The 21,944-nt window shown below is 39.5% G+C and overlaps 1 protein-coding gene across 1 annotated transcript in view; it reads left to right on the top strand.

Moving 5' to 3' along the window:
- The first annotated feature begins 843 nt into the window (after positions 1 to 843).
- Positions 844 to 21,944, top strand: part of PDE4D (phosphodiesterase 4D) — a 1,416,267-nt gene continuing 1,395,166 nt past the window's right edge. The window contains exon 1 of the mRNA XM_045493932.1: positions 844 to 915. The gene's annotated coding sequence lies outside the window, so the exon portion shown is untranslated. The remainder of the gene's footprint in view (positions 916 to 21,944) is intronic.

Here is a 21,944-nt window from a genome sequence, read left to right as displayed (position 1 = left end):
AGATAGGTTCTTACCCAATCCACTTGGTGCCAGCTCGGGCACCTCTCATCGAACACACCACCAGAGCCAGGTTGATAGGGTGAGAACACTCACGACTAAGTTAAATTTTATCACTGGGCACTGGGGAAGCAGACCTGGGAGATGGGGCATAATGGGAGGAAAGCGAATGTTGCCAAAATTCACCTGGCAGTCTTATAAAAGAGAGCAGGTGGAAAGACTGGGGTACAAAGGATTCAGACCAGAGATGGCTCAGGGAATGGCCCGGTGTGGCAAATCAGAGTCGAACTGCAATGGAACTGGCTTATTTGTGTCTGATGCAACGAGATGGAGCTGTCTATATTTGCCAGAAACTCCCCGAAGGAGCACGTTTGGTGATGAGTTTGGAGTACCAACTTGTAAGTTTCGAATGTGGGGCCCTAAGAAATTAGTGATACAGTGAACAGTGATCAGGAAGTTGGGAGGGGAGCCACTTCAGTAACTGCTCCGTTGGACAAAAGTGTCTTCAGAGGAACCAGCTCAGAATAGTGTCTGAGCATCAAAGTAGGCACTTTGTTATTTTCAGTGACAGTTGGTTCTGATAAAACACCCTGGGCAGTCTTTACCTCACTGTCAATCCAGCTCTGCTTCTCTCCTTTCCGAAAGAAGGAAGTTGAGGCATGGCTCCTTTCTTCCCTGGAGTAGATGTCTTTTGTACACAGTAGCCATGTGATCTCCTTTTAAAAAGGCACTTTACACCTCACTGTAATTCTCATCCATACTGAGTGCATTGCTTTGCATTTGAGACTTAAGAAAATCAGTTCTGCTGACTTCCTGTTTTCTATTTTGGGCCTCAGCAGAACTTCCCATTCAAGTGGGACCAGGCGGCAAACACAAAGCTGGAATTTTCTGCTGAAGTTGATGTGCCATGGGAATAAAGTAAGTTCATGGGGTGGGGTGTTTGTCTCACCCCACTCTCGAAGTCTCTCCTTCAGCTGCTCTGGTCTTTATACCACAGAGGGTGAAATGGGATTGCTGAGAACTTTGAGCTCCAGGCCCATCAGAGCCTCAAAACTTGACACTCAGATGGAGCTCTTCACCACATCGGGACATGACAGCAGCTCCTCCCTTTGACAGATCCTAAGGTTACTCTATTTTGGTGTATGTATCTTCTTGAGGTTTTTCTGTCTGAACATTTTACCTGCTAGTGTGAAAGGGTGGGGGAGGCAGATCTCAGAGGTTTAAGTGATTTGTAGTGACTTGGCCAAAATTACTCCGTTAAAAACAACACTGAGACTGAATCCTCAGTCTTCTGTCTTCAGGTCTCTCATGCTTGATTTTTCTCATGGCCACACTGCTTTTTCTGGTGGGGGTTGGGGTGTGCACGGTGCTGACAAAGCAGAGGAAGTGGTGGCTGGCTTGGGAATCCTGAGCAGCTCTCATCCACCACAGAATCGTGTGCCTTGCTTAATGAAATAGAAAATGTTAAGTAGATACATGGCCATGCAATTCTTTACACATAAAGGGCTTGGAGTCTTTTTTGGTGTCACAGATATTAGGGTGATGTGACCAGGGGATTCCCTGTCTGCTGCAACGAGTAAAACTACAAAAGTCAAATGTGGGCCCGATGGTGATTCACACCTGTACTCAGGTGACAGGAGTGTCTCTGTTTGTTGTTAAGCTGGTAATAGCCCTCATTTCCCTGCCCTCCAGATCTTGGCAAGGCAAAGGGGGGTGGGGAATCAGTTGTGAGTTGGGGTTGATGATTATATTTAGACTTTAACACATAATTAGTTCTGGAGGTAGGAAAATAGGATGGGAATTGGTGGCTACTTAGCAGAAGTGAGCAAGAGAGCTCTGGTTCTTAGGAAGAAACAAGAAATAGGACAGGGGCAGGGAGTAAGGCCTGTGGAAGTCTTGGTTGCCTGTTTTGCCTGGCACATCTGTGGAATGATCCCGCTCATCCCAGGCTCCGAAGGGTCCTTTCATTTTGGAGGAGTCCCCATGACTATCCCCGTAACCAAGTTGTACTGATAGGAGACTGCAAGGGGCCTTCTCTGCCAGGGCCTCAGGCTGCTGGGTGTTTTCTGACGTGGTCCGTGAGCAGTGCCCAAGCTGTACGGTGCCCTCTCCTGAACCAAGCCCCTCCCTTGACCCCCAAGCAGAAGTGCCTGGAGGGTGATGGTGATCTGGACTCCCGCCTGGGGCCACTGCCCATGTTGCTATGAGATCCTGACGGTTCTTTTTCGGAACTCACAGATGACAGGGAGTGAATGAGGGAAGTCAAATATTGTGGCAAGGAGGGCCTGGCAAACATGGGCATGGTCAACAGAAGTTTGTCCCTGGAGTGGAATGCTGACAGAGGATGATGCCGAGATTTGGGAAGGAACCTCAGAAGAGTAGGTCCTCAGGCAAAGGATTAAACAAAGAAAAAACACATCTGGTCTTGAATATGGTTGAGGTGTGGGGTTAGCATTACATGTAACCGTCTGATGGGAATGGCGTGGGATGAGACACAAAGGGCATCTGGAGATAGAGAGTAATGGAGGCGATAAAGAACATAGTCTTGTAATTGACCGGAAGCTCCCTCCCTGACTGCCAGGCACAGTCCTCCACAGAGGGCTCCTACCTCTGCACGTTGCCCCAAAACAACCAGGCAATGTTCTTAAAGAGCCCAAGACAGAATTTTTATAAACTCACTTCTGTTTCGAAGGCATGAGGAAATAACACCACTTAAAAGAACCTCAGGGAAATCACTTTTGAAAAGCAAAGAATGATTGTAAGGAGCAGGCACTCAACAATTGCTTTTGAATCTCTGCATTTTAATCCATTTGTTCAGAGTAGGACTGGGCATTTCACCCTTTGCCTGGGAGGGATAGTTTTTCTCTTAAACAGATCTGTGAAGTTCTTAACTGGGCATATAAATGAATTATTTCCCAGGAGTTTTTACTTTCGATGTTAAAAAGTGGGGCAAAATCATTTCATAGAACAGAACTTAGAGAAGATGAAAAAGTTATTTTCTTTAAAAAACTATTCTTTTTCTGTTAGGCCTTCTCTAATAGCACCTTTGGAGATAGCTACCAAAGGATAATCCTACCAACAGAGACACCCAGCCTCTAAGTCTGGCTTTTGGAAAACGAACATTAATTCTTTTTTCTAAACAGGACATTGTGAGCTCAGTCATGTACACTATGAAAATAATTGGTGTGTGTCAGTACACTTTGTGCCAGATTTCATGCTTGTTGAAAGGTGATTGGATTCAAACCAGCATATTTAAAGGTCAACTGATTGTTCTTAAACAGTGCAGAGTTTTAACTCTTTCATGATCACGGATTTTAACCACAGTCTTGGAAGAGACTGATACTGTGTTTTAACTCTGACCTTTTTGTTCTTAAATTAAAAAAAAAAAAGTTCTCAGGTCTTTCTTGTGGGTGAAGAGTTTGAGAAATGAGTTCCCTGCTGGTATTTGGAGGTGGGTGGGAAAAGAGACTTAGTTTTTTTTTTTTTTTTCCCTATATTGTCTGCAAGTTTTCACTGTGAGACTGTGTGCTAGTTCCTTAAAAACTCCTGAGTGTCATTTGCCTCATTTGCAGACTCAGGATGACATTACCTTCCTCAGTGTTACTGGCAAAATTAAATGAGTTAATTCATGTACACTGCTTGAAACAATGCCTGGCACAAAACAGATGCTCAAGAAATATTAACTCATTATTATTATGATTATTATTTCTGTAAATCTAATGTTTTTCGTGAATTGCTACACCATATGCCGATGTTTGATAAGATTTCTTCTTTTTGGAGAAGTTCAAGCCCAGGAATTGAGATTAAAGATGGTTTTCTTCTCATCTCATCACCCCAATATTTTTTGCCTAAACTCTAGCTGAGGTGGCCTGGGAGACATCATAAAGGAGACAGAGGTCTTAGCCAGAGAGCTAGGAGACCAAATTGCCAGGGTAGTTCTTGAGGGAAAAGGTAGGGATCCAGACCTGGTGGCAGGATGATTATTTAGCCTCTGAGGAAAAGTCTGGAAGACTAAAGCAGGTAAAAAGCATAAAGAGTATAGCTCAGGGATTGTTTTCAGCAAAAGACCAGTAGATGGGAACCCAGAGGAGAGCTGGAGAAATGCCTCCTCTGATCCATCCTTTATCTTCACTCATTGCCTCTGAAACACTTTGTGCCCCTTCTAGAACCCTCCTTGAGCTCAAGTTCAGTTGTTCTTGAACATTCTCTTTCACAGACATGACCTCCATGAGATTGTTATCATCATCTCTAATTAACGGACTCATTGAAGACCTACAGTTTTCACCATGAACTAATTTAATTTTACCCCATCACACACTTATTCACAAATCTAACTTTTACATTTGAGCTAAAGCAAAAACGATATTACTACAAAGTGCATGCTATAGTAAATACCAAGTGTTAGAACATTAATGACACTTAGAATTATGTTAAGAATAGTTTCCAGAACATGGTTTTTAAAAATGTTTGGACTGCAACCAACAATTAGAAACAGATTTTTTTTTAAAGTTTATTTATATTAAATGAGAGAGACAGCAAGTGTGTGAGTGGGGGAGGGGCAGAGAGGCCTGAGAGAGAGAATACCAAGCAGCCTCTGCACTGTCAATGCACAACCCACACGGGGCTGGATCCTACAAACTGAGAGATCAGGACCTGAGCCAAAATCAACAGTTGGACACTTAACCAGCAGAGTCACCCAGGTGCCCCAATAAGAAACACATTTTTACATCATAGTCTCTATATAATCTGTATAGATATTTGTGTGTGGATATGTGTGTATATTGCTTAAGTAAAAGTTTTTTTTTCTTTTTTTAAAATGTTTATTTACTCTTGAAAGAGAGAGTTACAGAGCATGAGTGCTGGAGGGCCAGAGAGAGGGGGAGACAAAGAATCCAAAGGAGGCTCCAGGCTCTGAGCTGTCCTCACAGAGCCCAACATGGGGCTCGAACCCACAAACCATGAGATCGTGACCTGAATTGAAGTTGTACCCTTAACTGACTGAACCACCCAGGCGCCCCTAAGCTAAAGTTTGATGAAAAACTGCTTAATCTCACTGCAAAAGAAGCACTTTGGTAATTCTATCTGATGGAATAAAAGGGTGTTTGTAACCTACTAACCACATAACATGTGGTTGGAAAAGCCCTGATCTAGAGTACCATCCAATGATGGTTGTTTGAGTTCATGTAGATGGTCTATATATCATACATGAAAAGGGGTTGTAACCATCTCAGTTAGATATTGAAGAATTTTCTATTTTTTTGACTCAGAAAGGAAGATGTGTATCTCGCTCGTGTATGTACATAGGCATATATATATCAATCATAATGTCAGTTTTCCATAAAGTCAATGCTATCATAATAAAAATACCAAATCTTTACTTTTTTTTTTTACAAACACAAATATTTTAAAATTTATATGGAAATAAACTTACAGCTCTAAAGAAAAAGAACAAGGAGTGAAGATTTACTTTCTCAGATATAAAATACAATAAGACCAGTGTGGTATTAACAGAAAAATAGCCTACAGTAGTGCTCTTCTAGGTCTTAGTTAGAAGCATTTTCTGTGTATTTGATGTTTTTGATGCTGTTACAAATTATATTATTTTGTAAATTTCAATCATTGTTGCTAAAAACAGATACACATTTAATTTTTTGGTCCAGCAACCTTGCTAAACTCTCTGATTGATTAAAATACTTTAGCCTCTTTTGAATAACACAATCACAGTACCCAAAAATACTGACATTTTTTTTTCATTCTCTTCCAGTCCTATTTCCTTTGTTTGGCTTTTCCTTTGTCTTAATACTTTGCATAGTCCTTACAGTAAGTAAATCGTTGAATAGAAATGATGATGGCAAATAGCCTTTTGTGTCTTCCTGATGTCAAAGGAAATGTTTTCACCATTACCGTAGTAAGTGTGAAGTTTACTATGGTGTTTGAAAATTTCTTTTTGTGAATATTCTTTATTAGAAGTTGAATTTTATCAGTGGCTTTTTCTGAATCAAGATGATCGAGATGTCTCTTTCACTATATTATTGTGGTTGGCTTTACTGAATTGATTGAATATTAAACCAACCTTGAGTTCCTGGAATAAACTGAACTTAGCTCTCATACATTACATTACTGTTAATATTTGTTTATATATAAATATATATATTTTGAAGTTTATTTATTTTTGACAGAGAGAGAGCGCGCGCGCGCGTGCGCGTGCGCAAGAGTGGGGGAGGGACAGAGAGAGGGAGACACAGAATCCAAAGCAGGCTCCAGGCTCTGAGCTGTCAGCACAGAGCCCAAAGCAAGGCTTGAACTCAGGGACAGTGAGATCATGACCTGAGCCGAAGTCGGACGCTCAACTGACTGAGCCACCCAGGCACCCCTGTTAATATTTTCTTTAAGATTTTTGCATTTATCACATGAGAAAGTCTGACCCGAGATTTCATTTTTTAAGGTAACTTTCTCAGGTTTTGGTATCAAGGTAATGCTAGCCTCATAATATGATTTGAAGGGTAGATAGTGGACATTTGTACTTTTCTTTCCTTAGTTCTTTCTTGATCACTTATCAAACTTTCTTGGTTTACCTTATCAAACTTATTTGGACTTTTCAAATAATCATCTGTTGGCTTTGTTGATACTCTGTTGTAGTTTTAAAATTTTCCATTAGTTTCCGTTCTTTAGCGTTGCCTTCCTTCTGTTTTCTTTGGTTTTAATTTGCTGTTCTTATATAACTTCTGGAGGTAGAGTCTATGACATTTGATTTTCAGGCTTTTTTTCTCATCCAATATATATATTTAAGACTATGCATATTTCTCAAAGATGAGATTTGGTTATATCACACAAAACTTCCTTCACAGGATTTTAATTTTTACTTAAAAAGTTTTTGGATTTCTATTGAGAATTCTTCTTTGATCCATGTGTTATTTATACATGTGTCACTTAATTTCCAAACATATGGACATTATTTACCTTATTAATTTCTAGGTTAATTCTACTGTGGTCACTTAAAAAATATATTCTGCTGTCATGAAGGCTGTGTTCTAGATGTGTCCATTAAATAAAGTTTTGAATCCTGTTGTTCATATTGTTTCTGTAATTACTGCTTATTTTTATGTGTATTACATCTCTTACAAGAAAGACATGGTAAAATGTCCCATCATGATTTGTGGATTTATGTTTTTTCTTTCTAATTCTGTGAATTTTTATGTTAAAGATCTTGAGTCTGTATTCAACATATACTGTTAGAATAGTTTTCTTGCTGGTAAACTGAACCTTTTTTTGTTGTGAAATATCCCTCTTTATTTCACCTAATGCTTTTTGTCTTAAAATCACCTTGTCTGATATGAACATCATGGCCTCATCTGTGTTTATAGATGATGTTTGCATAATGACTTTTCCCCATCCTTCACTTTTAGTCTTTAGAAATCCTTATATTTGAGGAGTGTGTCTTGTAAGCATGTATATTTTTTATTCAATTCAGCTCAGCAATTTTTGTATTTTAATTGAAATATTTAATCTGTTAATGTCTTACACAATCACTGGTATAGATTTGCATTTAAATGTATCATGTTATTATTCCCTATCTGTCATATTTTTTCTGTTGACTTTTTTTTCCTTTTCACTTTCTTTTGGTTTGGGGTGTAAAAAATTACTCTTACTTTTACTATCATTTACTTTTCCCTGTCTGTTAGCTTGGTGTAGGTATATATCCTTTTCTATGTTTTTAAGGGGTTAACAGAAATTGTTACACGCATTATTGACTCGAAAACCTAAAGTTAAATTAATACTTTGCCATTTCCTGGATGCTTCATAAGAATACATATTTAGCTCCTTTTTTGGTTCTTTTTTCTTAATGTACCTCAGTTATCTAGCTGTGACCTTTTATTTCTGCCTGAAGAGTAACTTTAGTGTTTTCTTTGAGTATATGTCTGCTGCTAAGGAGTCTCTCTCTTTTTGTTTCCTCTGTTTTTGAAAGATATTTTCATTGGGTATAGAAATCTAGGTTGGTAATTATTTTCTTGAAGCATTTTGAAGATACTGCAGATGATTAAAGGAATCAAGTATTTTGATTACTTGACATAAAGATCTTTTTTATGTAGAAACTAAAGGGCAGTCCTGAATTATTGAAACATACTAGGTAGTGTTTTTACAACTCTTAAAAAGAGAGAGGGAGCATGAAACATGTAAACCTAGGTTAAATGAAATATGTAAAAGTACGCGAAGATAACGCAAGAGTGCACAGGTCTATGTCTTGCTCCAAATTGACTTTAACAGTCTCAGACCAGTTTACTCTCTAAAAAACACTTAGAATAATATTTCATATCCATTTTGTTTATAAGGTCAGCTCAAAATATTCTCTAGTAGCTTTCCTCATCATTGACAGCTTCATTTTTCCACGGCTGTTGGTTAGCTGTATTTCATTGCATATTTTCATTTTTGGATAACAGTTGTTGGAAAAATAACTACATGTGATACCTTTCTGGTGGGCATATTGGGCCTGTAATTGTGTGTTTGACTTACTACTTATTTTTTCACCTAGAATAGTATTAAGCTGCAGTATTCTTTCTTCAGCCTTAATATAGTCCTTGAAATGTGAACTAAACTCTTACCATTGAGATATTTTTTTTCCTTTACTAAAATACATTGTGTATAATAAGCAGTTAGGAGTATGAGTTTTATAGTAAAACAAACCTGGATTCAGATAGTAGCTCTGTTAATTACTAGTTGTGCATCCTTGGAAAAAGACTCCAACTCTGCAGCCTTAGTTTTATTATCTGTAAAACGAGATCAGTAATTTCTACCTTACAATGTTATTTTAAGAATAAATGAAATGGAAAATGAGTTACTTGTCATGCTCCATATGGCAGCCATTGTTAATAATTTTAAAAATTTGTATAGTATGGTATTGCCTGCTAAATTTCTTCATAGAAGTAAAGATGTTTTATTGGCAGATGATACTTGGTATGAGAATGGTTCCTTATGAAATAAAATAACTTACCTCTTTATTCTTTGGAGTTTATGAAGATAGATGTGTGATGAGTCTTTGAGCCAAGGGCATATAATAAATTCTGTATTCTTAATTTAACAAGTGTGATGGTTAATTTTATGTATCAGCTTTACCGTATCACAGGGTGCCCAGATGCTTGGTTAAATGTTGTTTGTAGATGTGTGTGTGTGTGAAGGTGTTTCTAGTTAAGACTAGCATGCAACTGGTAGACTTAGTTAAGCAGAGTCCTGCTACCCCTACCCCACAGTGTGGTTAGGCATTCTCCAGTCTTTTGAGGATTTGAAAAGAACAAAAAATAGAGTAAGGGAGAATTGATTTTCTCTGCCTGACTGCTGAGCTAAAACATGAGCCTTCTACCCTTGACTGGGACTTAAAACCATTAACCCTCCAGTTCTCACAGTTAGGTCACTGGCTCTGCCTGTATACATCTCTGTATCTATCTCCAACTGGTCCTGTTTCTCTGGAGAATCCTGACTAACACAATAAGCATTTATTGAGTCTTTCACAATGCAGTGTTACAGCCCTCTGACTTCAGCTCTCACAGAGTCAACCAGTGTCGTTTTCTTGGAATATTGAGTGCTGAGTTTTAGTATTTCTGTGCTTTTGGTTGGGATTTTGTATAATGGCCCCATTATAATGCTGAAGTGTGGTGTAGTGTTGTTAAGCACAAGAAGGCTGTAATATGTCTTAAATATGTATGTGTTAGATGAACTTTGTTTAGGCTTGATTTATAGCGCTGTTGGCATGGGTTTAATGTTAATGAATCAAATAAATGTATATTAAATAACGTATCTTGAAACAGAAGCACACATAAAGCAAGGCTATGTATAGATTGGTTGTTGAAAATGTGATCAGAGGGGCGCCTGGGTGGCGCAGTTGGTTGGGTGTCCGACTTCAGCCAGGTCACGGTCTCGCGGTCCGTGAGTTCGAGCCCCGCGTCAGGCTCTGGGCTGATGGCTCAGAGCCTGGAGCCTGTTTCCGGTTCTGGTCTCCCTCCCTCTCTGCCCCTTCCCCGTTCATGCTCTGTCTCTCTCTGTCCCAGAAATAAATAAACGTTGAAAAAAAATTAAAAAAAAAAAAAAAAAAAAAAAAAAAAAAAGAAAATGTGATCAGAGGCTCCCAGGAGCCCAGCCCTGTATTTCCCTTAGGAACAGAGGTTCAGTATTGACTAATTTGGTATTGTCAGTTTTTTACTAGAACACAATTAAGATGGATAGTGAGAATCAACTGTATAAACATTTTATTTAAGCTGAAAAGATGGCTGATGAATATGCATGTCTAGACATTTTTTTAAATTATAGTCAACCCTAACAACATGGAACTACTTTAATTTTGATAGATACTTGGTTTACTTTAGCAGTTATTTACAGGTCAATATGTCAAGTAAGTCAGATGCAGTTGAGTTAGACAGTTTGTGCTCTGAAGGGGTTCCCAGTATACCATGGAAGGCAAAGAGGTGCAATCAACAGTACTGACATTTGTTTGTATTCCTGGGGCAGATGTAAAATAGAGTCAGAGAGGGTCCAGCCTAGGTACAGAAAACAACCAGGGAATGCCCACAGAGCAGATACCTACAACATGTCTGTGAAGGTTGACGTTATCTTCGAGCTCCAAGTGTTTACAGATGGAAAGTTTCCCAGACACCCAGCATGTGGTGAGGTCCTAACCATGTCTAGATGTAGAGCTAGACCAGAGACTAAGGGCCATGGCTCAGATTAAGAATTTATCTGCTAAACCACGTATGTGTTGTATGTGCTATGTGGTTAAACTAAATACTGAGGTCTAGGCTTACAAATGAGCTTATGTTCCAGAAATTCCACTTAGGTCTGATTTTTAGAAGTCAGTTTGAGGTAATTCTGGGATGAGCTCTAAAATGCCTATTTTGTGTTTGAGCATTTTTATAGAAAGGGTTTCATGGATTTCATTTGGTTATGAAAGGGGTTCATGATTCTAAAATGTCTAAAAGTTGTATTAAAAGATGTTGTAATATAATGAACTGTTTATTACAAGGTACCATGTGAAAAAAAATGACAGAATATATAGTATAATCACAATTTGGATGTCTGTGACCAGAAAGTGTGTGTTAGCAGAAGTTGTCTCTTGCTAATGGAACTATAGGTATTTCTTTTCCTTATTTAATCTTTTTTCCTTCCAAATTCTCAAAATGATTACCTATTTTATTTATTTATTTATTTATTTATTTATTTATTTATTTATTTATTTATTTTTTTAATTTTTTTTTTCAACGTTTATTTATTTTTGGGACAGAGAAAGACAGAGCATGAACGGGGGGGGGGGCAGAGAAAGAGGGAGACACAGAATCGGAAACAGGCTCCAGGCTCTGAGCCATCAGCCCAGAGCCTGACGCGGGGTTCGAAGTCACGGACCGCGAGATCGTGACCTGGCTGAAGTCGGACGCTTAACCGACTGCGCCACCCAGGCGCCCCTACCTATTTTTGATAATCAGAAAAAAATGTCAAATAACATTTTGTGCCACTTGAACTATGCTTCATGTAAGGGAAGTCCTGTTCTTTTCTCTTGTTTCCACATTTCAAAAGGTCCCTTAACTTAAGTTGTATGAAAGTTAAAATGGCAACTCAGTTCACATTTGCTCATTTACAGTCCCCTTTTCTTCACATGGTTTCATCCCAGGTTAAACCTTTGTGCTCACGCCCCTTTCCCACTCTTGCCTCCCTCCTCTCCTTCCCCTTTTTGTTCTGGTACCCCTTTCCCTTTTTTAAAAAAGTTAAATTCCATCTACTCTTCTTTAAAAGCATTAGCCTTTTTGTCTTACCTGTTGGGGATATGATGTGTACTCTTCAGATACTCGGTTTCAGCTATTCACCTCATTGCCCCCTTTTTCCCTTTTTGCTTTGTTCTGGCATTTTATTTTGGAAGATAGAAGAAGCATTTGCAGAATAGCCTCTTAAAAACCTCAGAGCCTTGGTAGTACTTTTGTGTTAATTTTCAATTGTATTCCTTTTGGGATTTCACAAGTGTTTTCCCACACTATCAGCCGCAAGGGTGTATATGTGTGTACAGGTGTGTGTGACTGTGCACGTATGTGTGTGAGAGAGAGAGAGAGAGAGAGAGAGAGTGTGTGTGTGTGTGTGTGTGTGTGTGTGTGTGTGTGTATACATACTCTTTCTGATCAGGAACTGTGTCTTTTCTCCCTGGTGGAAGTGGACCCTACAGGGATGCTGACTCCCTATTGGCCAGTTTGGGCATAGCTTAGTGACCTTGCAGAGTTGGATACCTGGGACTTACCCTGTATGCACAGAAGGGTGATGCCCTGATCCATCTGGTACGAGCAGGCTGGTGGCCATACTTGAGAGACTTGATGAAGATGGGGGCAATTTAGGCAGGCTCTGCAGTGGCAACCAGGCTGGTTCTGAGCAATGGAGGATGGCTTGTAATCTGTCCCAAAGCCTGCTAATGAGCAAATAGGTACGTACATTAGATATGATGGCAGAACTCGATTTATCTATGTGTGGGTGCAGGACTGAATTAAAATGACAACTTGAGAAAGGAGCTAAGGACCAGGTTGGGAGATTCTGAGTCAAAAATCAAGGCTAAGAATTACAGGATGAAAATTTTTTATGTGTAAATTGGAAAGGAGAGCAGATACTGGTATTGAAGTAATGTACTATGTTTATTTTATTTCCTTAAATCTGAAGTGTGGCTTTTAAGTTGTTTCCAGGGTAGATCCATCAGCCCTGAGCCTTGAAAATTTTCCTGATAAATTATACCTGTGATAAAAAGAGCCGGGCATGTGTGACCCTGACTTGCAGTCTGCAAACATCCATGGCTGTATTTAAGAGTGTTCAGCTCAGTGTCTCTTCATGGAGAAAAATGTACCTTGGTATGCTTCCTGGAGCTCTTCATTCTTCATTCAAAAGACAGAACAGCAGGGGTGGTGGTGCCTGGGTGGCTCAGTCGGTTGAGTGCTGGACTCTTGATTTCGACTCAGGTCGTGATCTCGTTGTTTGTGAGATGGAGCCCCATGTTGGGCTCTGTGCTGGCAACATGGAGCCTGCTTGGGATTCTCTCTCCGTCTCTCTCTGCCTCTCCCCTGTGTGCTCTCACATGCTCTCTCTCTTTCTCAAAAAAAAAAATATAAATAAATAAATATATATATATATATATATATATATATATATATATATATATATATATATATATATAAAACAGCAAAAGACAGAACTGAGTAGAGAAAGGGATAGTTGGTGAGACAGGCCCTTTACCCTCAAGTTATTTTCTTAAAATCCAAAGTCACATGGATGAAAATTGGGCTTTATTAAATTTATCTGATGGGAAACAAACATGCAGATGATACAGGATTCCTAAATGTGCCAGAAGAGCAGAGGGAGAGATCCCTGCTGTGCACAATGCTAATGCCACAAGTGTCCCTTGCCATAACTGTCCTTGGAAAATAATGTCAAAGAGTTGATCTAATTTCCCCATCGCCTTAGTCTTCCCTTTATGTGTCCTCTTGGAGTACTTACTCCCCCTTTCTCCTTCTGGTAAGCACATATCCACAAGAAATGTCACCTTTCAGGAATGATCAGTCGAGCACACCTTTGTATGAATATAAGATTTATTTATTTTATTAGAAAAATTTTTTAATGCTTATTTATTTTTGAGACAGAGCATGAACAGGGAAGGGTCAGAGAGAGGGAGACACAAAATCAAAGCAGGCTCCAGGCTCCGAGCTGTCAGCACAGATCCCAGCACAGAGACCAACATGGGGCTCGAACTCACGGACTGTGAGATCATGACCTGAGCTGAAGTTGGACGCTCAACCAACTGAGCCACCCAGGTGCCCCGAGATTTATAAGAATTCATTTAGATGTTTGAATTTGACATTGCATCCTTTATTTTAGAACAAAATGCACGTTTCCTACAAGTAGTCAGGTGACTCATTTTATGCTTCTTTGTGTGTGGAGGCTGGTTTTGGGAGATATCCTGTTTGTAGCCTATGTGTCAAATCCTACCTTTATTAAGAACACAGACTGTGTCTTGTGGTATCGCGAGTCTGGCTTCTCACTTAAAAGCATTCCCCCTTTTTTCTCACCGTGATGAATTTTAACTTTAAAGCAAAAGTCACTGTATCAACTTTAATGTCAAATAAATTGGAAAAAGAAGGGATAGCTTGTTGAAAAAGATGGTGGAAATGATCATGTTCCAGGCTTGGTTTAGTGAAGTTGGTAAACTCTCTAATGGATTCAGACTCTGTTTAGATCATTTTGCTTTGGCGTCCCCATTTCAGTGTGGAGGAGGCTGTTTTGTAACCTGATCTTTTTGCAGAGAGGACTAAATGGCCTGAGGGACAATACAGACCGTTGTGAGGGGGCTGAAATAAAGTCTCAAGGCTGCTATGCTACCACATACCTCAAACAGCAGATGCCACAGAATTGCTTTTTGAAAAGTGTTACCTTTCACATGTTATGCTAAAAATAAATACCTAAGAAGACCTGAAAAACTTGAAAGAACTAGCGAAGCAGGCTGAGTTATACAAAAGCAATTTGCAAGATTATGGAAGTAATAGAAATTGTATAAAGTAAAACATATTAGTGCTTTAAGTTCCAAAGCAGTTTTTGATAATATAGTCAGAACAGAAATAAGAAAGGCATCCAAAAACTGGAGAGTCCCTAGGAGACTGCAAAAAGCTATAGAAAATGCTATAGCATTGGTGGATCAGACAGAATGCCTTTATTCCCCTCGACTTCTCATCTCTTTGTTTTCCCTTTTGAAATTCACCTTCGGAAAATCTTACATGGTTTACTTCTACCTGGCCAACTCACACTTGGTCCTTTTTCAACTCCAGTCGTCTGCGTATCTTATAGATGTCCCCTTCAGTTGCTTATTGTGTGGCTTGTCACTCTATGCTCTAGACTTACTAAGGTCAAGAAACATGTCTTTGCTATCTTTGGAGTTCCCCCTATTGTTTCAGTACAATTGTGTTCTTCGAGAACTGCACTTGATGAATGTTGCCTAACTCAGTGGATACTTGCAGAGTTAAAAAAAAAAAAAGTTAAAGGAAAGATATTCAACTTTGCTATCATTAATATTTATGTGCCATATTCTGGAAAATCTGTAGAAGACCAGATAAGATAAAAGCTGGAGGAACAAGATGTAGGTATAATAGTGAGAATGCAAAAGACTTTTAATAATGTCTTGACATAAATAATAAAGGTGGTAAGAGTAATAATGATACAGCTTGACATTTCTGTAGCATTTATCTGAAAGCACTTGCACATCATAAAGAACAGAGGGATAAAGGAATAGAGATAAATGTAAGGAATACCAAGGAAATGCTGAGATAAAAAAGCAAAATGACAAAAGAAAGGTGAAGAAAATAAAGCCAAAAATAAGGAAATGGTAGGACGATTTACTAACAACTTGGAACAGTTGTTAGCTAAATCACACAGTAGTCAGAGTGTCAAATAAATATTTACGACAATGGTGGTTTTTATAACAGGTTGAGTCTGCTGTGTATAGATAAAGCATGTTTTCCCTTGTTTTCTACCAGGTAGTGGCTGAGGGAGAGTCCTGAATTCTCTAGCTTGCTCTTTCTCCATTTGTTGTTCACTAGGATTTGTCCTGATACAGTACAGTTAAATGTATTCCAGCCACTCTTCCTGTCTCCTCATGAAGACACAGAAATGTGAGGGATACTCACCTGTAGTAGATTATTTCTCTGATTTCACAGAAGCTCGGTTAGGCTTGCTGCAGAGACCATGGTCGATTTTCATTGCTGTTGGAGGATTCTGAACATTATCTAACCTTAGGAAGCAGGTGTCAAATTATTGTCAATAACCCTGACTATATAGTAAGTAATTATAAAGAAGTTCCAAAATGACGAGTGACATTGAATATCCTTTCATGCGTCTATTGGCCATCTGTATGTCTTCTTTGGAAAAATGTGTATTCATGTCCTGTGCCCATTTTCAAAGTGGATTATTTATTTGGCATTGTGTAAATTATTTATATATTTTGGATATTAAGCCCTTATCAAATATATCATTTGCAAATACCCTCTCCCATTCAGTAAGTTGTCTTTTTAATTTTTTTAATGTTTGTGTGTTTTTGAGAAAGAGAGAGAGTCAGAGTGCGAGCAGGGGAGGGGCAGAGAGAGAGAGGGAGACACAGAATCTGAAGCAGGCTCCAGGCCCTGAGCTGTCAGCACAGAGCCCAATGCAGGGCTTGAACTCATGAACCGTGAGTTCATGACCTGAGCCAAAGTCAGACGCTCAACCAACTGAGCCACCATGTGTCACCAGTAAGTCGTCTTTTTCTTTTGTTGATGGCTTCATTCTTTGTGCAAAAGTTTTTATTTTGGGGCAGTACCAATAGTTTAATTTTGTTTCCCTTGCCAAAGACCTATCTAGAAAAATGTTACCATGGTCAATGTCAGAGAAGTTCCTGCCTATGTTTTCTTCTAGGAATTTTAGGGTTTCACATTTCACATTTAAGTCTTCAATCGATTTTGAGTGTATTTTTGTGTATGATGTAAGAGAGTAATATTGTTGCATATTGCATATTGTTGCAATATTGCATAATTGCGTAAAATTGTGGCATATTGCATAAATGCATATTGCATAATATTGCATGTTGTTGTCCAGTTTTCCCAACACTCTTTGTTGAAGAGATTATTTTTTTCCCATTGGATATTTTTGCAATAGGGGAGGTAGGTGGAGGATTGGTAAAATAGGTGAAGGGGATTAAAATTACACTTATCCTGATGAGCACTGAGTAATGTGAAGAATTATTGAATCCTATTGTATACCTGAAACTAATAAGACATTGTATGTTACTTACACTTGAATTAAAAAAATTCCAAGAAAAGACATCCCAAGTATGTTCTAGAACTGACCAGTTCTAGACCTGGGAAAGTATAGATAAAAAAGTTCTGCCTGTCACATGTCAGAGGCCACAAAAGGTCCTAAAATGACCTTTATTACTGCGTTGGAGGGATGTGCTGCATATTTTAAACAAGGTGATATTTAAACAAGGTGATATTTAAACAAAGTGACCCCTAGCAGCTTTCCGGAGGTGGGAAGCTTCTCCTAATTTCGGTCTGTTTTGTTCAGAAACCATATTCAGTTTAGTTGAAGGGCAGATGACCCACACCAAGATACCTGAATTAGTAAGTTTTGGAAAGCCGATCAAAAGAAAGATACAAATCACGGTCATGGTAAATGACCTCAAAATAAGAAGAGCGATGCTCCTGAATTAAAATTGCTTCCTGTTGATAGTAGTAGCACGGAAGACTTTCATTTTAATTGCCTCCTTTGCTGCTGGAATCGTGAATCAACTTTTTTCAAGGTTCAGAGATCAAAACTCCTCGTTTGGTGATAATTTTACTTTTACACCTCAGGTTTTCAAACAGAGCAGAGAACCCTTTCGTTTGGCACGGTGCAGACCCGGGAGCTGGTCCTACCTCAGGCCCTTTGTACCTGTAGTCACTGGTCAAATAATTTCATCTCATTTATCCTCCATGGCCTCAGCTGTAAGAGAGGATGATTACATGGGTCCTGGTTTGTCATAATCATAATCATGTGTCTTTGGCACATATCTTTGGGTCTCTCATCAACTCTGAAAGGAAGGAAAAGTTACCAATCATATTTTATAGTTGAGAAGGCTAGACTCACAGCCTTTCAGTAACCTGACTGAGGTTACACAGCCAAAAAGTGGCAATGCCAGCATATAAACCCTCATAAATATGTTAACAAACCCCCCTCTCAGTCTTCCATGAGATTTTGGGGTTCATTTAAAATGGTATTTGTGGCGGCGTCTGGTTGGCTCGGGGAGTTGAGTGTCCGGCTTTTAATTTCAGCTCTGGTTCATGATCTCACCATTGTGAGATGCAGCCTTGCATTGGGCTATGTGCTGGGCTTGGAGCCTGCTTAGAATTCTCTCTCTTTCTCTCTCTGCTCCTGCCCTGCTCATGCTCACTTGCTCTCTCTTGCTTTTGTTGTCTCTCTCTCTCTCTCTCTCTCTCTCTGCCAAAAAAATAGCATTTGTAAAAGTGTTCTGAAAATGGCAAGTTTCCTTAGACATGCATGGTATTAGTACCATTATTTTCTGGATGGATATAAATTAGTAAATGTGTATTTTTTCAATTCTTTGTAGGCACTTAGCTCCAAGTCAGATGTCATTTTTGATACCCTTTGGAATTGGGTGTTGTACAGTGTAGGTTTGCATAAGGTGTGTTATTAGTAAATCTTACATATTTCTAAGTGGTATCATGTCCATCCTTGGAATCAGATATTAGTTACTTTGGATCTTTTTTGGAGAAAAAAGAAGCAAATAGGCTAATCTAAATTAAATGAATATTTCAAGAAACAGAAACTGATGGCATATAGTCCAATCTGCAGAGCCAGCCAATGAAGACCCCTGGAATCCCTTGAGATGAAAATTGATGTGTTCACAAATGTTGGTTCTGGACCAACGTAACTTCTCCTGTCTGGATCTTTGTTTATTTATTTTTTTGAGACTTTCATGCACAGGAGGTTGCTGAAATTTACTTGCAGAGTTTGTCCTTGATTGAGGGGCATCACCCTTCCTGTGAATCTACACAACTCTCCTAAAATAAGCACTAAGTTTTGGAAAGAATTTTCTCTTATGGGAAACGTCCTATTCCCAAAGAGAGTCACCAGTGTGAGATCACTCTTTTTCCAGGGAGGAAGCTAAGGGGAGCCAATTTGTTCAGCAGCCAAGAATGAAATTTCAAGACAGGTTAACATTTGAGACACAGTCATGCATGCTTTCCTTTTGGTCTTTTAGAAGAACAGCTTGAAATCACAGTGGAAAAAAAAATCACAATGACAGTTAATGAGATTCTCTAGAAGAATCACTGGGGCCCAGAAATCAACCCTTCCTTATTGTTTCCTCTGCCTTCTTAGATACCAACACCCACCTTGTAAAGTGCCGGTGGGGATTAAATTGCACAGTGCATGTGCAGTTCCTGGCACAAAATAGGCATCAATGTTGAATCCTAGGTCAGTTTTCCAGATGTGCTTACTCAGTTCCTTAACTCTCAATGTCAACCATTTGTTCTTCTAGGCCACAGGATGTCAAAGAGTTAGGGAAAATGCTTTTGAACTGAGAAATGATGGACAAGGCTGCCTCTTAAGCCTCCCTCGGGTCTATGTTCAGTGGAATATAGCCTTCGTTTGAGTAGTAAGAGCTTCAAGATGGGGCCAGCAGGAGTCCTATACAGAAGGAGCTCATGGCACTGCTCATGAGGAGCCAGCTAGCTGCTGGCTGCTCGTCTTCAGTCCCCTCTGGGGAATGCATGCGGGGCTACTGATCCATGTATTTTCCTTGACTGAGATGAGAGAGGGTAGCCTTTGCCCTGTTTTCTCTTGAGACATTTTGGTCCTATTTGGGTCTCTGCTGGGCTAAGGCAGAAACCCTTCTGGGAAGGAAAAGGCCACCGTATGACCAGGCTAGATTTTCTTTTAGCTCAGAGCATGGGTTTGGTTGAATCTGAACATAAGAAGTTGATCAAACTACTCTAATTATATGAGTAATAAGTATTTTTTAATGTTTGTCTATTTTTGAGGAAGAGAGAGAGGGGAAGCATGCATGTACACTTGTGGGCATGAGTGGGCAGGAGCCAGACAGACAGAGGGAGAGAGAAAGCCGCAAGCAGGCTCCGCACTGTCAGCACAGAACCTGTCGCGCTTAACCAACTGAGCCACCCAGGCACCCCAGGAGTGATATTAAATGGAAAAAGCTGGATACTCTAAGAGCTGCCCTAATTTGTTCTTTGGATTTGGCCATCTTCTTTTTTAAGTAGGGGGAAGCCTAACATTATCCCTGTAGTCCTCCAGTCACAGCCAGCCAGAACTCTGCCCAGCCCTAGCAGCTACAAAGAAAAAGAAAGAAAAAAGGCTGGCTGAGCATGTGAGGCAGGCCCCCTATGCACAATTGCCTGATCATAGGGTGATGATGCTCTTGGCACGATGGGAGGCACATTCAGTGTTTTATGCTCTGGCCACTCAACTTGGGCTGTGGTCTACTTCTGGCCAGTATCCTCCAGTGAAATGAGCTCTGCCCAAGGAGCCAAGGGACTGGCATTTGCCAGTCAATTTCGGACAAGTCACTTTTTGCCTGTGGGCCTCTGTTTCCTTTAAGGGAGGACATGTGTAATGAGCCTCAGTGCAAAGAATCTATTAGTCTGTGATCTGCCCCTACCTGGGGTACAGATTGTGTGTGGGTTCCCTTTGTTCCCTTCCAGCTCCATGTTCTGGAGATGTTCCTCAAAACTGTTCTTGGCCTCTCTGCTCAAATTTCTCTGTGCAAAAGAGCAAGATTCAGTTTAAATGAATCATTGTTCTTTAAAAGAGAGACAAAAGCTGATAAAGTCAGGGGACGACCTATTTCTGAAGCAGACAACCGAGAAGTTTATGGCTTTTTGTTCTTTGGGCTTAACCAGTTTTTCTTCTTGGAACATGTTTTATGGAACTTGACCAGTCACCCCAGCAGTGTATTACTGATGTCTTCTTGGCTATAGATCAAAGTTTCTGATTCAGCAGCAGGGACAGTGGGAAAGCAGGAGGCAGGAGAAAGCATTTCTGATGAATTTTGGAGTCAGACTCTAATAGAAAAGTAGAAAAAGGATAGGGATAATTAATTTCTGAAAGAATTGTAAATGACCAATACATGGGGGGGGGGGAGTCTCGTTTTCCTAATAATGAAATAAATGCAAATAAAAATAACAGTGCTATTGTTGACCCCTGTCATTTTGGCAGAAATAGAAATAGTTGGTTGAATTTGGTATGTCTGTAAGAGTGAAGAAATGGGCATAAGCATGCATCTACCAGTAGGTTTCATAGGTTTAAAAGCCGAAAGAGCCCAAATTCCATACCTTTTGGAGGACAGCTGAGTGATGTGTACTGCAATGTGAAGTGAAAATGTAAAAAGAAAACATACTTCCTTTCTTTGGCCAGCAATTCTCAGTTGAGGACTGACTTGGGATAACTGCATGAATGTAACAATAGGTGTGCAAAAGCATATTTATAAGGAAAAGTAGAAATAACTTCAATGTTCATTAGTAGGGGACTGGTAAAATCAATTATAGTAAAGGTCTTCTGGAAAATCCTATGTAGTCAATAAAAATATTACACAGCTTTCCATATGATGTGGAAAATTGTTTAGTGATACAAAGCAGGTTATGAAACACAGTAATTAGATTATATAAAATTATAGTAACAGAAACGTGGCGGGGGGGTTATCATTGAACCTTGACAGGTAGGACTTGAGGCTTTTAATTCTGCTTTCCAGCTCTACTTATCAATTCTGTGTCCTTAGGGAAATTTATTTAACCTTTTTTACTCGTGGTAAAAATGGGTATAATACCAACCTCTGAGAGGTTGTTGAGGGAATCAAGCAATAAGACACATGTCAAGCACCTGAGATGGGGTAAGAAACTACTTGGATTTTTTTATTCCATTTAGCATTTCTATTTTACTTTCACTATATGAGTACAAACAGATGTGTTCCTCTGCCTGCGATTCAAAGTGAGAAAGCTAAGTGGGCTTTGAACAGCTTTCATTGGTTTAAATGCAGGAAGAACCCTCGTTCCAAATCTCTGGAATGGTATTTTCCTAGGGCTGCAGTCTGTCAGGAAAAGGCCCCTATTGAGTCATTGTTTTCTGAAGCCAGGAGAAGGAATGATGCTGTTGGACAGCCTAAAATAATATTTCATTCTTGTCATCCTTATGCAGTTTAAGACCAAGTGATTTTGGATAGATCTGGTTTCCCTCCTGATTTTGGAAGAACAAAGCTTTTGTTATTAATGCTCTTAAACAACGGAGCTTTGTCCTATCCTTGGGAGTGTGCAAACTAAACAGAAGATTTCCTGAAGGACCGTCTTATTTATTATGAGGAGTGATTCCAAGTGTAAATAGACACAGTTAGTCTCCAGCCACCTGTGGAG

This window comes from Leopardus geoffroyi, chromosome A1 (assembly GCF_018350155.1).
Source record: "Leopardus geoffroyi isolate Oge1 chromosome A1, O.geoffroyi_Oge1_pat1.0, whole genome shotgun sequence".
In the NCBI taxonomy this organism is placed as follows: Eukaryota; Metazoa; Chordata; class Mammalia; order Carnivora; family Felidae; genus Leopardus; species Leopardus geoffroyi.
This window is presented reverse-complemented; position numbering and strand designations above follow the sequence as displayed.